This window comes from Chlorocebus sabaeus, chromosome 12, assembly GCF_047675955.1.
Source record: "Chlorocebus sabaeus isolate Y175 chromosome 12, mChlSab1.0.hap1, whole genome shotgun sequence".
In the NCBI taxonomy this organism is placed as follows: Eukaryota; Metazoa; Chordata; class Mammalia; order Primates; family Cercopithecidae; genus Chlorocebus; species Chlorocebus sabaeus.
Window position 1 is genome coordinate 75,090,455 of NC_132915.1, and position 22,511 is coordinate 75,112,965.

The following is a 22,511-nucleotide window of genomic DNA, read 5'->3' on the forward strand; positions in this document are numbered from 1 at the left end:
CCACCTTCTGTGGCCAGACAGGTAGCCACAAGAGAATAGAAATCTCCTCAGCTGTCCAAATTCATTTCCCAAGAAGTAAAAGACATTTAAGGATTCACTTCTTAGAGAGAATATTTCATTGATGAGCATGGCTTTCAGCCAACAAATAGAATAAACAAAACTACCTCTAATACACCTCAGAAACGCAACAACTCATTTGTGTGTGGCCTTGAAATTTTTAAAGAGGAAAACTCCAGACAGGCAACTAGTAAGCATTTTTAACTCCAGCTGTGACAGGAAGTGAAATTTTAAATGGCATAATAGAGGAAGAAGCTATTAAATAAGGGTCTCTATAAAACAGGGTAGCATTCAGCCCAGGGGTTTCCCACCTCAACAAAAGTCACTATGACAACACTGGGACATCAAGAGCGTTCATGAGCAGTGATGGTGACCATATCTACAGCCCTGGAACAGAGTGACACTGCCAGCATTGGTATGGGTTATATAATTAGCAGTGAAGAAGAGACAGGTTCCTTGGATACAAAAATATGTTTGTGCTACTGTGACAACCAAGTTAAATGAATTCCTTTACTCTAGAACTTCCCAAGAGGGGAACAGTTTATACACTGATTTAAGAAATGGTGAATTCCAGCAATAAAATGATCATTTGTAACAGCTGCAGAGAGAAACTGATCATTCTGGACAACTAGTTCAGGTATGACAAATAGATATTCTGTTTGCCTTCATTTCTCCCGCTTGCCCCCATGGAAGGCATGACTAATCACTGCATTTTTTGCCACTGACTTGAGATATAACCTTATACTTTTGAAAACAGCACTTCAAGAAGCCACTACTGGTTAATCATAAATGCATTAACAACTTTGAAACAAAAAAGGGCTGGCATAAAGCTGCATAGGATGAAGAAAGAGTGCAACAGATGGAGAGTCTAGGCCAAAAAGACCTGGCAGTTAACTCTCAGAGGAGGAGTTAAGGGGTAGGGGCCAGATCCCATTTATCATTGTATCCTTGACACCTAGCACAGTGGTTAACACCCAAATCACATGGTAGTGATGCTTTGACATATTCTATATTTACTATATATATCCATTCACTATTAGGAAAACTGTATATAATTATTCCCTATTGTGCATTCCTTTTTTCTTTTTTTTAAAAACAAATTTTTTTTTGAGACTAAGTCTCACTCTGTCCTCCAGGCTGGAGTGCAATGGCGCAATCTCAGCACACTGCAACCTCCACCTCCCAGGTTCAAGTGATTCTCCTGCCTCAGCTTCCCAAGTAGCTGGGACTACAGGCACCTGCCACCACACCATGCTAATGTTGGCATTTTCAGTAGAAATGGAGTTTCACCATGTTGGCCAGGCTGGTCTCGAACTCCTGACCTCAAGTGATCTGCCCACCTCAGCCTCCCAAAGTGCTGGGATTACATGCATGAGTCACCAGGCCCAGCCATTCTATTTGTTTTTCAGGTATTTTTTTCTACTGTCTTTGTAAGGACCTTAATGAAGAACCTCATTCAGTACTGTTTAAGTAAGTACCAGGAACCACAGAGGGTGTATTATCAGCGGACCTTGGTTTGAATCTTGACTTTACATTTATTTGCTCTACAGTCTTGAGAAAATTGCTTGACCTCTACAAGCATCAGTATCTTCATTTGCAAAAGGAGGATAATACCATCTACCTTGTAGGATTGTGTTATGGTCTGAATGTTTGTGTCCTCCTAAAATTGATGTTGAAACAATTCCTAATGTAGTAGTAGTAAGAGGTGAGGCCTTTGGGAGGTGATTAAGTTATGTGGGTGGAGCTCTCATGAATGGATTGGTGCCCTTATTTTTAAAAGCCAGAGAGAGCTTGTTTGCCCTTTCTGCCATGTGAGAACACATAGCAGGTGCTATCTATGAGAAACAGACCCTCACCAGTGAATCTGCTGGTGCCTACTTATTAAACTTCTCAGCTGCCAGATCTGTGAGCAATAAATTTCTGCTGTTTATAAATTACCCAGTCTAAGGTATTTTGTTATAGCAGCCCAAACCGACTAAGACAGTTTATTTTAAGGATTTACTTGGCAAAGCACCTGATACAGTTCCTGGTTTGTTTGTTTGTTTTTCTATTCATTCCTCTCTGTTTCTAAAAGGATTTAAAGTGGCTTAAAAAGTTACCTACAATTGGCCGGGTGTGGTGGCTCAAGCCTTGTAATCCCAGCACTTTGGGAGGCCGAGACGGGTGGATCACGAGGTCAGGAGATCGAGACCATCCTGGCTAATATGGTGAAACCCCATCTCTACTAAAAAATACAAAAAACTAGCCGGGCGAGGTGGCAGGCGCCTGTAGTCCCCGCTACTCGGGAGGCTGAGGCAGGAGAATGGCGTAAACCCGGGAGTCAGAGCTTGCAGTGAGCTGAGATCCGGCCACTGCACTCCAGCCTGGGCAACAGAGAGAGACTCCGTCTCAAAAAAAAAAAAAGTTACCTACAATTAAGTAAATAAATTTAAAATAAACATGTAAAAATTTTACAGCAAAAGGGAAAAAAATATTTAAAAATATGGTAAACAAGGAGCGAGTTACAGCATCTCATACATAGTAGACATACAGTTAAATGTTAGTTGTTAGTAGTAATAGTTTGTACTAATAACATTAGTCATTATTGTTGATGTCATCATCTCTGCCAAGAGAATTCCATTTATCTTTCAAATTCCATTCATCTTTCAAATCCCCTTCTGGGGTCCAGCCCTATCAGGTAGCAAACTGATGTAAAACCTCAAAAATTAAAACTGGTATAGGTGTATGACCAGATAGATCAATAGAACAGAATAGAATGTCCATAAGAGTTTTCAGTATATGATAAAGTTGCATCATATATATGCGCAAAGTACACGATAAAGTTTAGTCTATAAAAAAGCTGCAAGATTTTGAAGACCTCACATCCAGATATAGACATTAAGGCACAAAGAAGTTAAATAACTTGCCAAGTTCATGCAGCTAGGAAATTACAGAACTGGGATTTGAATGTAGGCATTCTAATCCAGAGTCCATTTTATTAACCACTAAATGATAAAAATTTTTTTTTAAAAAGCAGACTACACATCAATAAGCATAATATGCTAACTTTGGGGCGGAAGAAAGAAACTTATTTATGTTTGCTCATGTGTGCACACAGAAATTCTGGAAGGACATACAAGAAACTAATAGCAGTAGTTACCTTTGGAGAATGTGGAGATGGACAAAAAGGTAATGGGGATATATATGTGTATGTGTGTATGCATATGTATATATATATGTGTATGTATATGTTTCTGTAATTATGTTATATATTTGAACTATACGACCAGATTCAAAATTAAAATAAATATAAAAAGAAAACACTCGTTCTGAGCAAGTCTTTTCTGACTCCCCCAAGGAAAATAAGCTCACCCTTTTTTGGGGGGGGCAGGGACACAGTGTCACTCTGTCACCCACCCTGGAGTGCAATGGCATGATCTCGGCTCACTGCAACCTCTGCCTCTTGGGCTCAAGCAATTCTTGTGCCTCAGCCTCCCAAGTAGCTGGGATTGCAGGCATGCACCACCATGGCCAGCTAATTTTTTGTGTTTTTGGTAGAGACAGGATTTCGCCCTGTTGGCCAGACTGGTCTTGAACTCCGGGCCTCAAGTGATCCAGCTGCCTCGGCCTTCCAAAGTGCTGGGATTACAGGTGTGAGCCACCATGCCTGGCCTACCTTTTATTCCTCTCTTTGTTTCCAAAAGGATTTAAAGTGGCTTAAAAAGTTACCTACAATTAAGTAAATAAATTTAAAACAAACATGTAAACATTTTACAGCAAAAGGGAAACAAAAATAATTAAAAATACAGTGAACAAGGAGTTACAGCATCTCATACATAGTAGCCGTACAATTAAATGTTAGTTGTTTGTAGTAATAGTTTGTACCAATAACATTAGTCATCACTGTTGATGTCATCATGTTTTCTGGCACATATTATGTTTCACCGCCTTTATTTATGTTCCCTCTCTTGTTCACCTAGATCCTCCAGCCAATCCACAAGCTCCTCTTTTATCCCCAGCACAGAGTACAGTCCCTGACATATAGCAAGCATCCAGTACATGGGGAAGTGGAAGTGGGAAAAGAGAAGAAGCTGGACCAACCAGCCAAGTACTGTGGTAATAGCACTGTGGAAAAGGAAACTGACTAGGACCTTCGTGTAATAGTGGGAGCTTGGACAGGAAGTGAGGAGGGAGGAAAATACAGCAACCCTTGCAGAAAAGGTGTACCTAACCCAGCTAAGGCAAAAAGGTAAAAGGGGTACTGCAGGCTGCTGCTAATCAGGGGGAAATGAGGAAGGTGAACATCTAGCTGAGGAAATGGTGGGAGTTTAGCCAGTTCCAGGAAAAGCAAGAAATGGATACTAAGACCCCAGAAGAGAAAGACCTCCAGCACACGAGATTCAGCTGAAGACTCCGCTCCTCTGACGACTGAAAATGGACCAGGGGGCATGTGAAAGACTGGCGTTGGAGGAGATTCTCAGCAGGTATATGCTATCTATACTTTTGGTCTGTTGCTGTCTGTTCACTGAAACTCTTTGCATACACTCATTTGAAGGCTGAAGGGAGATTCACACAGGGTCAGAGATGTATTTTCCCCAGCAGAGTAAATCCCCAACTCCATAGGCAAGAGATCTGGCCCACTCCAGTCAGATCACCCACACTCTCTACAAAGCTGCATTTCTGTGGGCAACTGTGTAAGTCCTTAGTAGGATTCACAGGAATATATTGCATTATTTAATGTGTTAATCATCAAAACTGCACAGATTCTATAGACCTCATTTTAGAAATACAGATAAAATATGTATAAGTTAAGATAAACAATGCCTGGGATTTCTTTCAAAATAATTTAGCCCAGGGCCAGGCATAATAGCTCACACCTGTAACCCCAGCACCTTGGGAGGTCAAGGAGAGAGGATTGCTTGAGGCCAGACCTGGGAAATGTAGTGACAGCCTGTCTCTAGGAAAAAGTTAAAAATGAGCCAAGTGTGGTGGCATCTGCCTGTAGTCCCAGCTACTCAGGAGGCTGAGGTGGGAGGATGGCTTAAGCCTGGGGAGGTCGAGGCTGCAGCAAGCCATGATCATACCACTGCACTCCAGCCTGGGAGACAGAGTGAGACCCTATCTCAAATCACCATCATCATCATCATCTAGACTAGAGAGGAGAAAAGTCAGCATGAATTGATGAAACAAGATTCGCCATGTATTGGTAATTTTTGAAGCTGGGTGTGGATACATCGGGTTTGTTATAAAGTTCTTTCTACTTTTTTGTATATGCTTTACATTTTTCATAATAAAATGTTAATAAAAAATAGTTTTCGTAGGGCCTGGTGGCTCACGCCTGTAATCCCAGACTTTGGGAGGCCAAGGTGGGTGGATCACCTGAGGTCAAGAGTTCGAGACCAGCCTGGCCAATGTTGAAACCCCATCTCTACTAAAAATACAAAAACTAGCTGGGTGTGGTGACTCATGCCTGTAATCCCAGCTACTCGGGAGGCTAAGACAGGAGAATCGCTTGAACCCGGGAGGCAGAGGTTGCAGTGGGCCAAGATCATGCCACTGCACTCCAGCCTAGGCAACAGAGCGAGACTCCATCGTAAGAAAAAAAAAAAAAAAAAAAGTTTTAAGTGCTGACCCAGGTCTTCAGGTAGCCAAGAATTATATTTTATGAGGCATATATTTACCTATGTGATTTTTTTTAGAATTTTGCTTCATCAACTTGCTAAGCTCAATTATTCAGGGGTACTCTATCATCCTTCTGCTTGGTCTCTCTGAATAGTGGGATTATTGGTTATTAGTTTTTCTTTTTTATACTTTTCTGTATTTTCAGAATTTTTTAAACGAGCATCTATTGCCTTTATAGTTAGGAAAATCAGTAAAGCTATTTATTACCAATGTGGACTCCTGGATTTTTATTTTATAAAATGGATGATCACATTATGCATTTTATTAAACTTATTTGAAATTTTACACGTGACAGAATATTTATTTCTACCCCACAAACAGTAACAAAATAATACATAAAAATCAGAAACTTGGATTGTCCAAACAGTAGCCATTAGGAAGAGAATGTACTTTATATACAGGATGCTTCTTCCTAAGAGGCAAGCCGGTTAAATGAAGAAAGTAGAATCCTGGATAAATATAGAAAATGTTTGCAGAAGGAAATTTTATTTCATTGCCTCAGTCCTAAATGGCATTAGCAAATACTGCAAAGTAATGAAGGAGGTCATTAAGAAGGAACTAGAAACGCCTTCCAATGTTATGGAAGAAATTCTGACATCTTAATTATATTCTGCCACCTAGTGACAAAGGAAGATTAACATACTTCCATAGCCCGGCTACAACAGCAGAGAGGCCTGCCCTCCACCACCTGGACACCAGAGCCATGGCCTGACTGCCAGGACAAGCCTGATCCTACAAGCGCTTGGTACACAGTATCCTCCCTCTGCTTCTGCTCACAACTCTGGGAGACACTGTAAATATGGTCAAAAGCCACGGAGCTGTTCAGTCTGTGGCTGACAGACTTCCCATGGAGCCAGGTCAACCCTCTGCCACTCAGCACAGTGCACTGGGAACTCTGCTATCTCCTGCCTGTTGCTAAGGACTTCCAGGGAGAAACAAATTACGAGATTAAAAAGACATGGCTCACGTTGGGCATTTTCATCCCTAACTTCCACGGGACTTAAAAAGAGGAGTAAATACAGTGATCCCCTTACCCTGAAATGGGATAACTTTGTTTTGCTTTTGTTTTTGTTTTTGAGACAGTCTTGCTCTGTCACCCAGGCTGGAGTGCAATGGTGCGATTTTGGCTCACTGCAACCTCCGCCTCCTGAGTTCAAGCAATTCTCCCGTCTCAGCCTCCTGAGTAGCTGAGACTACAGGTGCACATCACCACATCTGGCTAATTTTCATATTTTTAGTAGAGACAGGGTTTCTCCATATTGGTCAGGCTGCTCTGGAACTCCTGACTCCAGGTGATCCAACCCACCTCCCAAAGTGCTGGGATTACAGGCGTGAGCCACTGTGCGCAGCCTGGGATAACTTTTATACACGAATCTTTGCAATTACACGAGGTGATAGGCACAAAAACTCCTACTGATTCCCCAAATATAAATTGGGGAAGGAATGGATGTTCTCAAAGCACATTCAGGGGCAGCCACACACCACCTGCAAGAAGCTTCTGGTCCAGCGGATGTGGCCCATGGAAGTGTTGGCCCATCATGCATTGCCATGGTGGGTAGGCGGGTAGGGGCGGGGCCAGGGCCGGAAGTAGAACTGTGGCCTCCATGGCCGCTTATGACTCCAGAGGTTATATGCAAGAACCATAGAATCACCGTGATTCTTTTTTTTTATTTTCTTGTTTTCTTTCTTTGTTTTTTGTTTTTAGTTTTTTTTTGAGACAGAGTTTCACTCTTGGTTGCCCAGGATAGAGTGCAATGGCATGATCTCAGCTCACCGCAACCGCAACCTCCACCTCCCGGGTTCAAGTGATTCTCCTGCCTCAGCCTTCCAAGTAGCTGGGATTACAGGCACCTGCCACCATGCCTGGCTAACTTTTGTACCTTTAGTAGAGACGGAGTTTCGCCATGTTGACCAGGCTGGTCTTGAACTCCTGACCTCAGGTGATCTGCCCACCTCTGTCTCCCAAAGTGCTGTGATTACAGGCATGAGCCACTGTGCCCAGCCCACTATGATTCTTTAGACGCTCTTTGAGGTCTCCTCTGTGCTTCTGTCAGCAGTTTCAGCCCAATTTTCGAAAGAACATTGGTGATAACAGCAGTGACATTTAATAAGGAACTTGATCCTGTGCAGAAACTTCGTGGACAAGATTAGAGAATACAAATCTAAGCAACTGGCATCTGTAGGACCTTTTGATATTGGCCCAATGTGTCAGCAAGAGCTGGAGAGGAAGCTTTTAAAGCGTGAGCAGATGGCTCAGGGCATCGGAATAAAGTTTCCATGAAAGCAATGTCTGAGATGGGGCTAAACTAATAGTCTAAGTCAGGGAGCAGTGAACTATCAGCCTGCTTTGTAAATAAAGTTTTATTGGAGCACAACCATGCTCATTCATTTAAATAGTCTATGGATGTCTTCACACTATAATGACAGAAATAAGTAGTTGCAACAGAGACTGTGTGGTCTGAAAAGCCTACAATATTTACTAACTGGTCGTTTATAGAATAAGTTTGCCAATTCATGGCCTATACAAACTACCCAGGGAGAACAAGGCTTTCAGTCTTCCAAAAACATCCATTCCTCCAGCTGGCTTCTAATAAGAATTACAGATGATATAGTGATGAAGTCCTAAGAATTCACCTTTTGGTTTAGAGGCTGATAAACTAGCAATCCTTAAAAAAAAAAAAAAAAAAAAGAAAGAAAGAAAGAAAAAGGAAAGAAAACAAAAGGAGGCTCAAACTTGTAATGTTTGCCAGTTTCCATGGGTGTAAATCAGGATTTCTTAACCTCAACACCATTGGTGTTTGGAGCCAGGTAATTTTTTTTTTTTTTTTTTAGACGGAGTCTCTCTGTTGACAAGCTGGAGTGCAGTGGTGCGATCCCAGCTCACTGCAACCTCTGATTCCCTGGTTCAAGTGATTCTCCTGCCTCAGCCTCCTGAGTAGCTAGGATTACAGGGATACACCACCACATCCAGCTAATTTTTGTATTTTTAGTAGAGCCGGGGTTTCACCATGTTGGCCAGGATGGTCTCCATCTCCTTACCTCGTGATCCGCATGCCTCGGCCTCCCAAAGTGCTAGGATTATAGGCCTGAGCCACAGCGCCCGGCCTGGAGCCAGATAATTCTTATGAAGCACTGTCCTTTACATTAAAGGATATTGAGCAGCATCCCTGTCTTCTACCCACTAGATGTCAGTAGCAACCCCCCAGTTGTGATAACAAAATATTAGTATGTCTCTAGAGATTGTCAAATGTGCCCTAGGGGGCACAATCTTTCTCATCGAGAATCACTGGTGTAAATGCTCCTGCTGTAACCAATTTCAGGCTAGTAACTTGACATCAGTGAACATGGATGTGGAGAAAGGTGCACACAGCCTAACAAACCAGTAAGAACCATCTCCAGTGCTGTGCGAGAACATATTTGCACAGATAGTGATGTTGTTGCCCTGTTTTTAAAATTGAGGTGCCTAACCAGAATCCACATAGAAATTAATCTGCTGGCCAGGTTAATTTTTTTCTTCAGGAAGTGGGCTGAATCTCTCTGCACAAAGTTATGTACCATAAAACATGGTTGAGATTATTCTGAACTAAAAAATATCCAAAGCAAAGTCAACGTTTACCCCCAATGGTTATTTAAAACTCTCAATAATATATCAATAAATCCCGTGGCTTTCCAGTGGATTTGACAGGACGAATGAGTCCCAAGGAAATTGAATGGCTGTACTTATTAGATGGATTTTGGGTTCTGTTTTGTTGTGATTGTTGTTTTGTGGGGGTTTTGTTATTTAAGTCAAATGAATTTGGGGAAATATCTGCCAATAATTACGACATTATCTTTGGAAGACTTTACATTAAAAGTACTGACAATGGTTAATTACTCAGAACCAATTACTGGGGACATTCTTGGGCCATGACATTAAAACCATATCATCAGCACCCAGGAGGACATTTACCCTCCTATTCCAGGAGAGCAGCCATCTATTTTTATCTACAGTTTCAGTTGATTAGGATATAACACTATTTCTATCAATCCTGAATTCTTGAGGGGCATTAAAATAGAAGTTTCGTAGGAACATCAGTAATGCAGTGTCTCTACTGAACTCATGCTACTTAGAGTGACAGGCCAATAGCAGGTCCGTAAAGGCTATGGTCTATTTTTCTTGCCAGATTTCTGCACAAGATCGTTCCACACAATGACCAATATTGTTACCACTTCTGGGGTTTCCTTTCCCCTTACTAGTTGTGGCCTCCCTGGACGACACACACACACACACACACACACACACACACACAGAGTCATCCACAAATTTGAGCTTCACCTCCAGGGTCTCACCCGATGATTTTACCTTCGTATAGGATGTTGGCATGTTGTGACGTGTTGTTAACACCTGCTCATAAGAATTGCAAAAGTTCCCGGATGATCTAGATGCTCCCAAAATCTTGGCCCCAAAATATTACTTAAATATGCAGGACTTCTCCTACAGTGAGCAGTGATAAATAAGTACCAAAAATCTATATATCAAATTTGAAAAAATTAAAGAATTACAGCTCGAATTACTCAGACAGTACAACTACCAGAAATAGAGAAATTCTAATTATCATGAAGTGACCTTATGCAGTGATTTTACACACACACACACACACACACACACACACACAGAGGATGATATAAGAGTTATAAATGCACTATTGGCTAGCATATGATTGTAAACCTCTGACCCTTAAACTGAGTGAGTAAAATTTACCCCCAATCCTTTGAAAATCTTCGCATAGTTCATCTTCAACAAATAATACAGTAAATGTGCATAAAGACCATTTGCTCTACATGTAAAATGCTGACCTAGAAACCCAGACAAGCAGGTTCTTAAGAATGAGCATAATGCAAAGACAAGAACAATACAGCAAACCACCATAAATTAAAATGGAATTTTGAGAACTAGAAGGTTTCCTTTTCTAAAATTGAGTGACCTCCGTTTTGTGTATTCAAATTGAATAGTACTAGCAGAGTTAACACTGAAAAAGTTTGATAAAAATCAGATCACTACCAACAAGAGACTGAAAAAATACAGTAAAGTAAGATCTTTATACCGGACTTTTTTGTTGTTGTTGTTAAGACAGAGACTGGAGTGCAGTGGCACCATCTCAGCTCACTGCAACCTCTGCCTCCCAGGTTCAAGTGATCCGCCTGCCTCAGCCTCCCAAGTAGCTGGGATTACAGACATGAGCCACCATGCCCAGCTAATTTTTGTATTTTTAGTAGAGACGGGGTTTCACCCTATTGATCAGGCTGGTCTCGAACTGCTGACCTCAGGTGATCCACCTACCTCGGCCTCCCAAAGTGCTGGGATTACAGGCGTGAGCCACTGTGCCCAGTCAACACCTATTCAGATTGAAACGTGATGACTCCTAGAGTCACCCCCACTCCTTTCCCTTCAGCTATGTAGCATTCTTTGTTTGCATAAGGCAGAGACTAGAGACGGTTAGGCTCATCAAGCTCACCAGTACAACAATTCAAGTGTACTGCTAACACAGATCAAATGTGAGTCCCAGTTAAATGTTCTAGGGAATCCAGCACTGAAGAGGAGGGCTTTATTCAAGAGTCTTTGGGTTCCAAGTGAAAAAAAATCCAACTCAAACTAGCATGGGCAAAAACATGGTAGTCAAATTCAGAAAGAATGATAGCCGGCTGGGCCTCAAAGTAAGACTGGATTTAGGGACTCAGATAATCTTAGCCCTCCCTTTCTGTTTTCCATCTCTACTGCTGTCTGCTTTGTCAGCATCTCTTTATCAAGCCACCTTTTCCAGCAGGAGAATGGAAGGAAAATATGACCCCAAGGAACTCTAGGCTTACAACCAGAAAGGAACCAAGGGCCCTTTCTCACCAGCTCTACTTAGGAAGATTCTAGGGAAGTCACTGAAGTAGCAGCACAACCAGGCTTGTGCTTTTAAAAGATGCCCCTGACTGCGTGGAGAACATATTTGGCAGAGGCAAAATTGGAAACCCCACTTGACCCTGCTGTTCCTCAGTGAAATCCTCCCTTTTCTTGCCTTCTGTGACACGGAAACATTCCTGGTCTCTGGTAGAGGCTAAGAAGCCCTTTAGATTCATTTCTGTTGTTACCACAGAACATCTCCTGGGTACTTCATGAGTTGCACACACTGGGGAAATAATTCAGAGTATTACTATGCTGATTCTGAAGCTGGAACTCAAGTGGAAAATTTACTCAGACTGATCCTTAATATCGCTTCTTTCCATAGGTAAATCCAAACCATATTGTTCCAACCTACTCTTCTCCTGAGCCTGCTGTTACTACTTAGTTCAAACATATCCATAGCTCCTCATGTTTATTGATTTAAATACAGACTTCTCAGGCTCTCCACAACACTTCCCTGATATCATTTTCTAAGCAGTTTTTTTTTTTCCTTTTTGGAGACAGAGTCTCGCTCTGTCGCCCAGGCTGGAGTGCAGTGGCGCGATCTTGGCTCACTGCAATCTCTGCCTCCTGGGTTCAAGCGATTCTCCTGCTTCAGCCTCCTCAGTAGCTGGGACTACAGGTGCCCACCACCATACCCGGCTTTTTTTTTTTTTGTATTTTTAGTTGGGATGGGGTTTCACCATATTGACCAGGCTCGTCTCAAACTCCTGACCTTTTGATCCCACCTCGGTCTCCCAAAGTGCAGGGATTACAGGCATGAGCCACTGCACCTGGCCTTTTCATTTTATTACCTAGATATGTGTGAACACCTTTTCATAGAAGACAAATTCAGAAGTATACAGAGAAAAAGGTGGCAGCTCGCCTGTAGCCTTCCCCATCCCCTCTCCAGAGGTGACCACTGTCTACTGTTTGGCAGGTATCTTTCCAGTCTATTTTCAATACATTTATCATGTATATGTATGAAAATACAGATGTCTCTTTTTATAAATATAACAAAGATAATGCAATATGTGCTGTTTGGTCAGTTGCCAAATACTATAACATATATGGTATTATTACTTAACAATATACCTTTCCATTTCAGTATGTATAGATCTATCTTATTCTTTTTAAGGACAAACTAGTATTCATCAGGTAGATGCATTAAAGCAAAGATCTGCAATCCTTTATATGCAATTTTAGATCCAAAACATTCTGAAAACTGAACGTTTTCGGTACATTTACAGCAAATTCATCTGGTGGTAAAATCTGACCTGAACTGACATGAAGCTATTTGGAGTCTTCATTTATCCCACTTAGTGAATATTCATAATTTTCAATGCAAAAATAATAATGTGTTTCATTAGGGAGCTCTTCCCCGGACCCCACTAGTGTCATTGTATAATATACAATCCAAAATTCTGAATTATGAAACTTACCTTCCCCAGGAGTTTCAAATAAATGATTGTGGATCTATAGTTTTCAGATTGGGGTACATATATATGCTTTCACTTTCTTGAGAAAAGCTTACAAAATATGTAAAACTACTACCAAAAATAATTAATACTTATCAAGTGCATATTATATACCAAACATTATTCCAATACTTTCCATAAACTAAGTAATGCGATCTTCACAATACTGTCAATAAGTATTGTGATCTCTATTTTATAGCTGAGAAAAACTGAGTCACAGAGAGACTAAGTAATTTATGCAATTTCTATAGCAGTTTACTCAGTCAAAACTTAATCTAAATTCTGGCCCCTGAATGTGTGCAGTTCATCTAGTGTGCCATTTTACCTTTACACCCTCTGGGAATAAAATAATAAATATCTAGTTAGATCTAAGCATTTTTCCCCATTTCTCTGACATCATTAATAAAAATAAAACCTGGTCGGCCATGGTGGCTCATGACTGTAATTCCAGCACTTTGGGAGGCCAAGGCAAGAGGATCACTCGAGGTCAGGAGGTTGAGACCAGCCTGGCCAACATGGCGAAACCCCATCTCTACTAAAAGTACAAAAATTAGCCATATGTGGTGGCACGTGCCTATGTTCCCAGCTACGTGAGAGAGTGAGGCATGAGAATTGCTTGAACCTGGGAGGCAGAGGTTGTAGAGAGCCAAGGTCATGCCACTGCACTCCAGCCTGGGCGACAGAGTGAGACTGTCTCAAAAAAAACCAAACCAGGCTGAGCACGGTGGCCCACACCTGTAATCCCAGCACTTTGGGAGGCCAAGTTGGGTGGATCACGAGATCAGGAGTTCAAGGCCAAGATGGTGAAACCCCGTCTCTACTAAAAATACAAAAGTTATCCAGGTGTGGTGACGGGCACCTGTAATCCCAGCTACTCAGGAGGCTGAGACAGAGAATTGCTTGAACCCGGGAGGCGGACATTGCAGTGAGCTGAGGTCACACCACTGCACTCCAGCCTGGGCGACAGAGCAAGACTCCATCTCAAAAACAAATAAACAAAACAAAACAAGACAAACAAACAAAAAACCGTACAAATACAGTTGAACCACCGTGTACTCCAACCCAATCCCATTCAGCTTCCTTCAGAGAGGTAACCACTGTCTTGAATTTGGTGTTTATTATTTTATGCATGTTGTTTAAAAGTTTATTCAACAACATATAGTACTTTTTTGTATATTAGAGCTTACATATAGCAGGAAGAGGGACATAATTGAAAAAGGACATCAAATGGGACATCAAATTCATAAAACTTCAAGTTACTACTAATCACTAATATTCTGTTTCTTAACCTAGATGGTGTGGGTGTGAGTATTCATTTAATGTTACTCTTTAAACTGCACATGGACTATCATTTTGTATTTTATACATACCACAATTTTAAGTTTTAAAGGAAGTTTAATATTCACATAAAATAATATTTTGCAAATGTTGTTGAAAAAATTTAAATCTGTCATTGGGCTGGCTTGAATATGTTCCCACCCCTAGGTCAATCACTGTGCCCAGAAGGGTGGAGGAATCACTAGATTTACTAACAAGCATTGTGTATCTACTCCTGTGGCCAGGGAGTGGGATTTATTACTCAAAGAAGCATAGGTTGGACAACATTGGACAAACCAGCAAATATAAAACGATGGCCATGGTGGGAGCCAGAAGTGTTGGAAAGTATTAGAGAAGAAAAATGTCATTCAGACTCCCTTATTTAGAATGTCCATTACCTTCCCCACTGCTGCCCAGATGGATACACTTTCTACCTGTCCCTTAAACATTGATTTTTAAATGAAAGCCAAGACTCTAAAAATTAGAAGAAGAAAATAATCCAAACAAAGCTATTCTGGAAAAATAAAGAATGAAACTACCCACCACTTCACTCCTTCTACTCCACCCCAGACCACAGGGCAAGATGGAGCCAGGCATAGTGGCTCATGCCTGTAATCCCAACACATTGGGAGGCCAAGGTGGGTGGATCACTTGAGGTCAGGAGTTTGAGACCAGCCTGGCCAACATGGTGAAACCCCATCTCTACTAAAAATACAAAAATTAGCCAGGTGTGGTGGCATGCACCTGTAATCCCAGCGACTTGGGAGGCTGAGGCACAAGAATCTCTTGAACCCAGGAGGCGGAGGTTGCAATGAGACTCTGTCTTAAAAAAAAAAAAAAAAAAAAAAAAAAGAAGAGGATAGAGCTTTGTTTATGCCCACACAAGCAAATTCAAGGCTTTCATCTGGTCTTTGGGTAATCTTGGTAGTGGCTATCAGGTAGTATGTGGTTCTCTAATGGACCCAATTTATTATTTCTGGCAAGCTTGAGAAGAGGCAAAATTTTGAAAGCAGGAGGTGACTAATGAAAGACACTAATATTCCTCTACAAAATAATGAGAAAGATCAGCTCCACTATGGGCAGTGGTGGATTTGCCAGTCATGAAGCAGCTCATAAAACATGATACCCTTCTTTTTTGTAGGGTTGATCTGTACCTTGGTGCTTCCCCCAGAATGGAAGGAGATTAGGATGGTAAAGATTTAAAGAAATAAACTTATCTTAGGATGAGATCAGGAATAAGAACTGGTATTAAATGCCAAGGTACAATGCACCTCCCAATACTTTTCCCCAGAACTTAACCTACCAGTATAGTCACAGAAAGATCTGGACAACCATCATTCTCTTCCAATCCCATCTGACTCAAAGGCTTACTCTGTGGCAAAGAATACAGAATGCATGCATTCTCAATTATCTATTAGTTTAGGAAGTGAGGTGCTCAGCTACTACACTCATCACAGCAACACTTTTGCCCAAGCTCACTAATCATAGAGGTTCCTTCTCTTCCCCCGGGAAGAATGAGTAAAGAAACACGAAAAATGCTCTACATGATTGTCAAGTAGAAATGTCTTCCCCTCTACAGAAACTCAAGGATCAAGGAATAAATTGATCTCATCTTCCAACTCAACTGTAAATTTCTTAATATCAGGAAAATATGACTTATTTTAACTTATGCATTGATCACAGTTCCAAGTGGAGAGCTGGGCATACAATAGACAATAAGCAAATTTGAGTCAATTTGACCATCTGCATTAGTCAAGGGTCTCCAGAGAAACAGTACCAGTAGGAGACAGTGTATTAGTCTGTTCTCACATTGCTATAAGGACATACCCAAGACTGGGTAGTTTACAAAGGAAAGAGGTTTAATTGACTCACAGTTTCAAAGTGCTGGGGAGGCCTCAGGAAACTTAAAATCATGGTGGAAGGGGAAGCAAACACATCCTTCTTCACATGGCAGCAGCAAGGAGAAGTGCTAAGCAAAAGTGGGAAAAGCCCGTTATAAAACCATCAGATCTTGTGAGAACTCACTCACTGTCACAAGAACAGCCTGAGGGTAATTGCCCACGTGATTAAATTATCTCCTACTGGGTTTCTCCCATGACATGTGGGGATTATGGGAACTACAATTCAGGATGAAATTTGGGTGGAAACACAGCCAAACCATATCAGATGGTGGGTTGGTGGGTTGGTGGGTTGGTGGGTGGGTGGGTGGGCGGGTGGATGGATGGATGGATGGATGGATACATACATACATACATACATACATAATAATTATAAGGAATTGGGTCACACAATTATGGGGGCTGAGAGCCCCAAAATCTGCAATCCACAAGCTGGAGATGCAGATGAGCCGATGGTATAGTCCCAATCCAAGTCTGAAATCCTGAGAACAAGGAGAGTCAATGGTTTGAGTATCTGTCTGAGTCTGAAGGCCTGAGAACTAGGAGAGTCAATAGTGTAAATACCAATCCAAAAGCCAGCAGGCTGAAGACTCAAGAAGAGCCGATTTTTTAATTCAATTCTGAAGACAGGAAAAGGCTTATGTTCCAGCTCAAACAGTCGGATAGGATGAGCTCCCACTTATTCAGACCTTTTGTCCTATTCAGGTCTTCAATTGATTAGGTGAGGCCCAGCAAATTAGGGATGGCAATCTGCTCTACTCAGTCTATCCATTCAACTTTTTTACATTTTTTTAAATTTTATTTTTTTAGAGATCAGATCTCACTGTCACCCAGGCTGGAGTGCAAGTGGCATGATCATAGTTCACTGCAGCCTTGAACTCCTGGGCTCAAGTGATTCTCCCACCTTAGCCTCCTGAGTAGCTGGGGCTACAGCCACGTGCCACCAACCCCAAATAATTTTATTATTTTTTTAGAGACAGGATCTCACTATGTTGCCTAGGCTAGTCTTGAACTCCTAGCCCCAAGCAATCCTCCTGCTTCAGTTTCCCAAGTAGCTGGGATTACATCAAATGCTAATCTCATCCAAAAACACTCTCACAGACATGCCCAAAATAATGTTTGACCGAACACCTGGCTATCCTATGACCCAGTCAAGTTGACGTGTAATCATTACACTATACTATACTCTGTGTGTGTGTGTGTGTGAGACATGAAGACTAAATGTAATTTTAATGTATTCCAATTATACCTAATAGTTGAGCAGTGCTCTACAGTTTATAAAACATTTCCATGTATATTACCTCATTCAGTTTTCACAGCAGTCAGTATTATGAGTATGGAAAATGAGGCTCAAAGGGGTGGCATAACTTGCTCAAAGTCACACAGCTAATAAGAAGTAGAGTTGATACTTGATCCACGTGATCTGACTCAGATCCAATTCTGTCTGCATCATACCATAGCTGCTTTACTATTGCTATGTATTTGTTAAGCATTTTGACCTCCTTAAAAAGAAAAGGCTGTTGCAAATGAAGTCTGGGCAGCAGCTGTATCCCCAGCTGTCTGAAATGCCTCCACCAGGTTTGGCAACAGCTGTCTTAGCTTGACATCTCACTGGGCTTCTGTCAGAGCCCCACCTTAGGGAATGACAAGTTTAATGAAGAAAAATCCAACCTTCCACCTGAACTCCTGGTTTTGCAGATACAACTGACATCTGACAGGCTTGGAGGCTCTCACTGCAGGGAATGGAGTGACCCCAGCCTCCCAGCTCATAGATTATATGTTTGGCAGCTTTCTCTGCAATTGGTTGGCAATATTTGTGCCTTCTCCAGATCCTACTCCCTAGTCTCAATACTAATTTAAATGCAATTCAAACAAACACTGAGTATTTCATATGTGCCAGGCACTGGGGATATATAAAAAGATGAGTAACACATCATTTCTGCCTCAGGGCCACCCAAAGTCCTACAGAAGAGTTAGAAACTTTATATTGCCAGTATGTCTATGGAGACAATACCATTACCATGGCAAATGGGCCCTTTTGAACAGAAAAAGTCTAAGGAGATTGCTCAAAAAGTTACATACCGACTGGGCACAGCGGCTTATGCTTGTAATCCCAGAAATTTGTGAGGCCGAGGTGGGGCATCACGAGGCCAGGAGTTCAAGACCAGTCTGACCAACAGGGCGAAATCCCATCTCTACCAAAAATACAAAAAATTAGCTGGTCATGGTGACACCTGCCTGTAATCCCAGCTACTTGGGAGGCTGAGGCACAAGAATCATTTGAACCCAAGAGGCGGAGGTTGCACTGAGCCGAGATCGCACCACTGCACTCCAGCCTGGACTACAGAGTGAGACTCTGTCTCCAAAAAAAAAAAGTTAAATACCATGTTGACAATTTCCTTTGGGAGGAACAAATTCAAACACCAGCAAGAATCTCAGAAGAGCAAGAGCTGTGGAAGGGGCACTTCAAAATCTCAAATAACGAACACCTTTGTTCATGGGTACGTAGGTGTTTGTTATTTGAGAACTAGAACCTCATTTTGTGTCTTACAAAACAAGACAGTGGTCAGCATGTCAAAGGTCAAATGAAAGCATGTGATATGTTAGGGGGCAAAAAAGCAAAGCCACATTATTTGGAGGACAGGGTACACAGAGGACAGTATCAGGAGGTGAGGTTAGAAAAAATAGTGGTGAAAGGGCTGGGCACAGTGGCTCATGCCTGTAATCCCAGCACTTTGGGAGGCCAAGGTGGGCAGATCACAAGGTCAGGAGTTCAAGACCAGCCTGACCAATATGGTGAAACCTCATCCCTACTAAAACTACAAAAAAATTCGCTGGGTGTGGTGGCACATGCCTGTAAATCCAGCTACTTGGGAGGCTGAGGCAGGAGAATTGCTTGAACCCTGGAGGTGGAGTTTGCAGTGAGCCGAGATTGCACTACTGCACCCTAGCCTGGGTGACAGAGCGAGACTCCATCTCAAAAAAAAAAAAAAAAAAAAAAAAAAAAAAGAAAGAAAAAAAGTTGGTGAAGAGGTTTCAATGTCATGCCAAAATGTTTAGAATATATCCTGAATGGAGCCACAGAAGATTTGTAAGTTGGGGCTGGTGTTAGCATGTTTTAATAATGTGATTTAGAAAAGTGATGCTAGTACTTAGCAGAGGTAACAGTCATTAGAGACTAGTCAGAGGGAATATTAGAATGTCCCGAGTGAGAGATGATGAAGACCTTAACCAAGGAGCTAGAAATGGAAACAGGGGAAGGATTGGAAAGACCATTCAGAAGTGGAATAGTCAGCTCTGGGTAAGGAGAGGTATACAATATCTAGTTATGTGGCAGGGTACTGGAGAAGGTATGAAAGAACCCAGAAAAAGAAGTGGATAGGGAGAAGGTTCGAAAAGAAGTTGTGAAGTTTGGTTGGGGCTGGACATGCTCAATGTGAAGGGTTTACATACCTCCAAGTGAAGATCCTTAGTGGACAGACAGAAAGGATAGCCCAGGAAAATGGAGCGGGCTCACATATTAAGCCATGGGAGTGAATGAGACCACTCAGGAAAGCAGCATAGAGAGACAGAAGACGGTAAAGAACAAGGCCTGCCTTCAGGAATACTGACACGTAAGAGCCAGACCAGGAATCAAAAACTGGAAATGGAGAGCAGTCACAAGAGATAAAAGAACTAGGAGAGAGCCATCATCACTGGCCATCAGAGAAATGCAAATCAAAACCACAATGAGATACCATCTCACACCAGTTAGAATGGCAGTTATTAAAAAGTCAGGAAACAACAGGTGCTGGAGAGGATGTGGAGAAACAGGAACACTTTTATACTCTTGGTGGGACTGTAAACTAGTTCAACCATTGTGGAAGACAGTGTGGCAATTCTTCAAGGATATAGAACTAGAAATACCATTTGACCCAGCCATCCCATTACTGGGTATATACCAAAGGATTATAAATCATGCTTCTACAAAGACACATGTGCATATATGTTTATTGCAGCACTGTTCACAATAGCAAAGACTTGGAACCAACCCAAATGTCCATCAATGATAGACTGGATTAAGAAAATGTGGCACATATACACCATGGAATACTATGCAGCCATAAAAAAGGATGAGTTCATGTCCTTTGTAGGGATATGGATGAAGCTGGAAACCACCATTCTCAGCAAACTATCGCAAAGACAAAAAAACAAACACCACATGTACTCACTCATAGGTGGGAATTAAACAATGAGAACACTTGGACACAGGATGGGGAACACCACACACCAGGGCCTGTTGTGGGGTGGGGGAAGGGATAGCATTAGGAGATATACCTAATGTAAATGATGAGTTAATGGGTGCAGCACACCAACATGGCTCATGTATACATATATAACAAATCTGCATATTGTGCACATGTACCCTAGAACTTAAAGTATAATAATAATAATAATAATAAAGAACTAGGAGACAGCAATGGCAGATTTGCAAGGGTGAGCAATAGTACCAAATGCTGCCAAGAGATTACAGAAGATTAGAACTATGATGGAATCTCTAGATTCCTCTGGAATTTGAAAGGTCATTAGATTTAGAGAGAAAAAAAAAACCAGTAGGGGAATAAATCGAGTAAGACTGGCAAAATGTCCATCATTGTTGAAGCTGGATCATGGGTACACAGGTGTTTGTTCTAATGTTGTCTCTACGTGTGTAGATGTTTGAAATTTTTTCCAACTAACAAGTTAAAATTCTAAAAACTAATACCAAAAAAAATGACAAAATAAAATCTCGTGACCAGCTTCCAAGATAAGGGTTTCAGTTTAAATAGCAAATGGGATATAAATGGGGGCAGGGTCTCCATTTATAGGTCATCCAGGGGCAGCTGGTCTCAAGTATAATATTTTGAACTTTTGCTGGCAATGTGACATGGCAGTGGGGCTGGGCTGGGGCCCGGCCAGGCCCAGTGCTTGTGTCAGTCATTCAGTGTCAGTACAGGAAACAGCTGACACTCAAATCAGGATGGTTCCCTGAGGGTTTAGTCAAGGGAGTATTTACGGAGTAGGAGCGGAGTGTAGAGAAAGCACAAGGAGTGCTGCAGCAATGCCTGTGCTGGTGGCAGCGGGATGGCACCAGCTTTCTCTCATGCTCTTGGTGGAATGCAGCCATGAGCGTGTATTTCTCGTGGGCATGCAGGTTGACTGGCGGTCAGCTGGGGCTCTGTTTCAAGCTAGTGTCACCTGGGTTTGGCTCCTTTTTGTGGATCAAGCTCTGGGCTACTCCACATGTGTTCATTCTGGGCCCCAGACCAAACAGGCAGCAGTTGCGCAGGGGAAGTTCTTCCCGTTAAGATGACAGGCATCACAACAAAACAAACCCCACGCAATGGCTTTCCTCTTACTGCTAAGGCTTTTCCTTAAGGCTTAGGCTTGAAACTGGCACAGATGGTTGGGTGTACTTACATCTCATGGCCCCAAAGCTAGTCAAAGAGCCAAGCCTCAAAACAAGGAGCAATATATCCCTCCTTTTTTGGGGGGAGTAACTACAAAGTCACATTCAGGCAAAGAGCATGGAAACCAGGAGGGGCGAAGAATTAAGGCCAATAATTCATCTGCAGCACACTCAGAAAGCAAGGGAGGCAAGCCCGTAATAGAATCCAGAAAGTCATGAGAAGACCCCTTGAGAGAAGGCCTGACCTTCCATCTGAAAGAATGTGAAGAAATCTCACAGAGAGGATGCTAGGGGAATACGTGTCCTGACTCCCTCAGGTCTTCTCTCTGGCTGCTCACTCCCTGAACCCAGCTAGAAGCCAAAAAGCAAAGAAGCCTTTGATCCTTAAAGGTCAGGCTCCCGGGACAGGTAGCTGTAGGGTCAAAAAGAGGATACAGGCCCACACATACAGTTCATAGTAAGCAGATGAGCTGGGACATGAATTCTGGCCGTTTGCTCAGAATCCACGCTCTTGATGAGTATTATGCAACATCCTCCTTTCTAATCCCTGCCTGGGGGTCCCATTTCAATTTTTTTTCTTTTTTTCCCTCTTTGAGACAGAGTCTTACACTGTTGCCCAGGCTGGGGCTCAATCTTAGCTCACGGCAACCTCCACCTCCCAGGTTCAAGCAATTCTCATGCCTTAGCCTCTTGAATAGCTGGGACTACAGGCAAGCGCCACCACACCCGGCTAATTTTTATATTTTTAATAGAGGCGAGGTTTC